Genomic DNA, 6,000 nt, shown 5'->3' on the forward strand with positions numbered 1-6,000 from the left:
CTCCTCAGAATGGGCACATGGAGACAGAATTGTGATGAACTCTTTCCATACTTTGTTTTAGAATTTTCTGTTCCTTATAATTTTTTTTCTAAGTAAAATGGGTTCCTGCCAGATTTTAATACTGTGATCAGAATGAGCAGCAAATTCCTCTGTGAAAAGTATGAATGAGTGGCTTCAGGTATATCAACTAGATGAAGTTTTGCAGGAATTCACTTTATTTTCAGGACAAGTCTGAAGGACTTCATAGTAACTGGTTGCCTTGATGTGATTACACATTTATTGCTTTGTCCAGATTGCTCTTAGTTTTGTTTGTTTATGCAAACAAGTCCTATTATTTGTACATTAGATTTTATTTCACTAGTACAGAACATCACTAGCCCATATGAAAGACACATCCACATGAAGCTCTTGCTGAGAAACATCATTTAAGCATAAGATCTATTTACACATTTGTGAATAACATATATACCAAATCTTAATATGTTGATGTGGAGATGGGCATTGTATAGAATGCATATACAAACTAAAATAACAAGAAATTACATTAAACAAAACAAAACAAAACAAAGCATTATTTTTGAAGTCTTTGCATATGCCTGATAAAGAACAAGACTTTTATTGTTGCTTATTTTTTCTCACTAGAAATACTGATATTTTCACATATGACTTTGTGAAATCACATCAGCCCACTATATTGACTGTATCTACTATTGATGCATCTTTCCTTTTTTTTTTTTTTTTACTCTGAGAATGACTTTTATATCATTTTATAGTGATAGGAGAGGGAGGAATGAATTTAAACTAGAAAAGGGAGAGTGAAGTTAGATGCTAGACAGAAACTCTTTACTCAGAGGAAGGTGAGGCACTAGCACAGATGCCCAGAGAAGTTGTGTAGCTCCATTTTTGCAGGTGCTCAAGGCCAGGTTGGATGGGGCCCTGGGCTGCTGAGCTGGTGGGAGGCAGCCCTGCCTGTGGGCAACTGGGCTTTGAGGTCCCTTCAGCCTTAAGACGTTCTATGACTCTTGCAGCATGAATGCAGAATATGCCTATTACAAATAAGCTAATCAACTAGAGAAAACAGTTTGAGATGCTTTCTGTGTTGTGTTCTCTAAACTCATCAGTGTTAGCAATGACAGATGGACAGAAGCACAAATAAGTGGGAATAAGAGATGTAATATAACATTTCAAAGAGTAATAATACTAAGAAATACACTAGAAATATAGTCTGGATATAAGCAAAAATATATATAAAGACATAGGATATTCACCTCCAGTAGGTTTTTGGCACATTTTAGCAAAAGATGAGAGGAGGCACCTCGGTAAATGTACTACTGAAGAAGAAAAAATAGCTTGCCGGAAGAATTCATTAAGTCCTTTCTATCACTGAATTTCACATTCCTGAACATGAAGATCTATCAGGATATTTTCTGCAAATCACAGAAACAATAGGCTACAAGAAATTAACATTTCTCAGACTTACTTTTGACACATCCTTTCCAAGCTGGTGAAAGAAACTGTGGGAGATGAAGCGCAACTTGACAGTTACATCGCAACTGTCAAGATCTAACCAGAAAACAGAAGAATACACTAATGGCTGTGAACTGCACTCCTCAATGCAGCCTCAGCCAGTCTCTGCTGATAACAGCAGTTGCCCCTTGGTGATGACACTATGTTTAATTTACTGAGCATCAACCACATGCAATAGGTTATCAACATCACCTGCAATACTGGAATCAAAACATCTAGGCTGAAACAGACAGATTTATATCCTTTCTTTATAAATAACAGCCAAAACAGCTATAAACAGTTGTCAACATGAATCTTATTCATCTGTCCAACAGTTAGTACTTTTCATGCCAATGAATATCTAAATGGGCAGGTAGTGTTCCTATGAAGTATTTAAAAGAATTTTAAAATGTTGTCATTCTGACACTTTAGGTCAGAATATGCCTATTATTTACACCGTATGCTTTAGTGCTTGTGCATGTGTGTCTATTTGAAAGATAAAAGATAAAAGATAAATACACACTTTTTTTTTTTTTTTTTTTAAATCTCACTCAGCTTTCCATAAGTGTGTTTTTATCAAATAGATTATTAACTGTTCCCTAGCTCAGTTTGGGGGCCAGTTTAACCTTAATGAAAAATTTTTACAGCTAAATAGCACTTCCAGGAAAACTGAGATTTAGAGAAGAAATGTTTATGAACCAATTAACTAATGTCTCCTGCCACAACTAGTCTCAGTTATTATTTACATCACTTCCCTGTGGAATTTTGGATGATAACGCTTCCCTTGTTGTGGCAGTTCCTGCATACAGACCCTCTTCAATGAGATGGAAAGATGTTGGAAAGCATTATTCTTGTCATTCACATGTGAAAGAAATGGACAGGAAGAAGACCAAAGACTCCAGTTATCTCTATCAAGAGACCAATTCTCTCAACACTGAAATCAGTATGAATATAAGTAGGAGGATAGAAGAGCATTGAGGCTCATTTTGAATGTGGAAATCTGGACGTTTACATTTGAAGTTTTTTTATTTTTTTTCTTTTTTCTTCCCCCCCCCCAAAAAAAAAACAGTTTCAACAAACAATTCATCACAATAACTTTTGAGCAGTGCAAGGAAATCAAGGTACACCTAATCCACTTTCTCTCCTTCACCTGATTATTCAGGCAGGGAGGATGTGATCAGAGCTGCACATGCACAACCTTGAAAAACCTGATAGTTCTGTGTTCTAAGCCCACAGAACTATCTAAGTATCTAAGTCCTAGATACTGAGCTACACAGGGGCTTGAATTCAATCAGTGTGGCAAAAACAAATATCTCTTTTCTGAAGTGACTCTGGTGATAACAAACTCTTTGTTGTGGCAGTTCTGTAATGTTCATGCACTGTTAGACTACAGTCTACAATGCTCAGACCACTGAAGAAATTAAGGATTATTTATTTATTTAATTATTTGAGTGTATGTATGCAGTGTGTAAATCAGTAAGTTTATTATTAAACAGGTTTGAATGGGGCTCTGTCCATGTGTGGATGTATACATGCAGGCAGGCTCAGTTGTGTAAACAGTTAAAGGTTAAGCATGAACACTAAGATCTGAAAAACTTTTGAATGTAGTGCAATCTAGGCAAGGAGGATCTTTCCGCCTATGTGGTGCAAAGATGTATAAAACAAAGTTTAGGGACACAAGGGAGGTTATTTTAATTTCAAAGTGTTTTTGAGAGGTTTACGGGCTATGAACAAAAAAGTAGAAAATTGTGCTTTACTGTCTCTGCACAAGCATGGTGCATCTAACTTAATGGCACATTTTGGGAGAAAAAAAAATATATGTAGAATTTCAAAGTGGTTGCAGAAGGGGAAAATCGAGAAAACAGTACTATATTCTTCAGGCAAGATTTTTTACTAGTGTAATGACTATAAAATAAGTCTTTAGCATGATTGCTCAGAAACCTTTTAATGAGCTTACAGGAGTGCTTCCTTCCAAACTGTACAGAAAGAGTGCAACTGTACAGAGTGCAAACTCAAACAGTTTCCTTCCAAACTGTACAAGAGTGCAAACTGAACTTTGTCAACACAATAAAATGCAAAAAAATGCAACTCTGATGAAAAAGGTGACAGCAAAACGTATGTCCTATAAAAGGTTAATCAAAGTTATTTCAAAAACACAATTCATTACAAATTCATAAAGGCAGGAAAATGATATGGATGACTTACTTCATTCACGTGGAGCATGACTGGTACTGGAATTGTAGGATAGCTGGAACAGAAATTGATTCACAGCATTATCTACTACCATAGCAGAGAAAGAGTGAGCATTACCTTTACATAGTATTGTCAGTAGAGATACATTTGTGCAACCGCAAGTGCATGGCTAAATGATTTTGTGCTCTTTCTTGCTTGGAAACATATTGTACTCTTTCATATTGTACAAATATAACATTTTCTCACATGGGCTTCTATGAAATTTTCTGTACATCTAACTGAAAATTTTGCAGTGCTATTACTTTTAAATAAATATTAAGATAAAATACAGTGGGGTCCTGGTTCAGGTGGTTAGAGAGCTCAACTGATGCTGTTTTGTCAGGGATGACCATTTAAATGCTAAAATCTAATCTGCTGCATGTCTTAGAAACTGTGTAGATGAAAAATGTAGGAACAATCCTGTTTTCTCTAATAATATGAAGAAAAGATGATTCAATACTTCAATACTGCCGACTGGTTTTGCAAGCCTTTTATAAAGAGTGGAGTAATAACCTATAGTTGTTCCCCTGCTCTTCCAAGTTTGGCAGTAGATAATCAATCAGCCAGATGAGAGAAACCCAGGAGCAGAGGAGAGGCCTTGCTACTTGTTATTAAATGCATCTTCACAGCTTAAAGGAGAAGCTATGGGGTAACATATATGATGCAGGTGTCAAAGTGGTATGACTAATGCCCAGAGCACTGGACAGTTTTGAAGAAAGGTGGAGTACTCTGAAAGAGGATGTGATAAAATCACCAGATGATGGCATACAAGGATGTAAGATGTCACCACTATAAGTGAGAAGCAACGCTACTAGGGATGTTGGAGCAATGACTTGTGGTAGGATAAAAGTCTACATGTGATATAAATTGAAAAATAATATCAGGGGAAAAAAAAAAAAAAGTGAAATGCTAATGTTGACATTGCAGATGACTACAACTGCAAATGCGTTACATTATCACACATTCCTTAATTGTCCTCCTTGGAAACTATTCTCAGTCTGGAGGGAATATGCAGGAGTTTCAAATTATCATAGAAATCTATTTTCTACTAACTTCATAGTTACCTTCTGCCAAATAGATTTCTCACTATTACTGCACACTTTGACAAGTGAGAATGTTGTCATTTTCAAAAGTGCTGATGTGAGCCCTCCTACATTTCCTGGAACCTGTGTGTGAACTGCTTGTCTTGCATCTATCAAATTGACTTATTTCCTGCCAAGGTAGTGAATATATATATATATATATAATTAAATATTAATAAAAATAAATAAATAAAAGTGGGTAAAAATATTGTTTAGCAGTCCTATGGAAATATTCTCAATTTCCTTTTTTTTTTTTTTTTTTTCCCCCTCAGTATTTATTGAGTGAAAAAGTGGAATATATGTATATTCTTTTCTTTAGATAAGAAATCTCTCAGCTCCAGTGTTTATTAAGCTGCTTAGCAGACTGGTATTGAAGGTAATCAGCTGGTATGTGGGAGCTTTTTCTGTAACTTTCTGACCAAGACAGAATAAGGATCTAAATATTTTTTCCCTTCACACCCCAAAGTATTATTATGTGGACAAATGAAAATAATATTGAAAAATGATATGTCTCTTATAAGATCTATTAAGATAGACTTTTAAGACATTTGAAACTTTTAAAAAAAAAAAAAAAAGCAGTGACTTGTACCTTCAAATTCTCTCCCTTGAAAAAAAACTGTAGGGTCAAAAAAAAAAAAAAAAAAAAGCCTTGTGTGAAATGTTATTAAGTTAAATAATAATTTCTGATATATTTTTAAAAATACTACCAGCAACTACATTTCTGAGAGGATTGCATAGGACTGGCGAGAGATGTTTAACGTGATATTATCTGCTAGAAGCTGTACACCAGAATAGTTCTCAGTACTATAAATTTTGAAAAATAATATTTTAAAGTATATTGCTACAATTCAGTATAATCCTTGATTTATTCAATTTTTCAAGAAAATATCTGTAAAAGAATTGGACAGTAAAATAACTCAGATGGTATAGCAGTACATGGATGAGCCTGGTAATACAACATGCAGGATGTTGCTTGCGTTGGACTTTGATGTTTGGCACTTCATTGATATTGCATACCACATACAGTAATCCTATTAAATATCAGTCAAAATTATTATTTTTTTTCTTTTTCTTTTTTTTTACTTTTTGTGAAATCTACAAATGTGCAAACACTGGAATAGGAGAGTAAATGGTGAAGTAGTCTGAGAACTGGCTTACTGGTAGAGTCAGAAAGCTGTCA

This window comes from Coturnix japonica, chromosome 2 (assembly GCF_054131305.1).
Source record: "Coturnix japonica strain WE chromosome 2, WE-NBRP24, whole genome shotgun sequence".
Classification (NCBI taxonomy): Eukaryota; Metazoa; Chordata; class Aves; order Galliformes; family Phasianidae; genus Coturnix; species Coturnix japonica.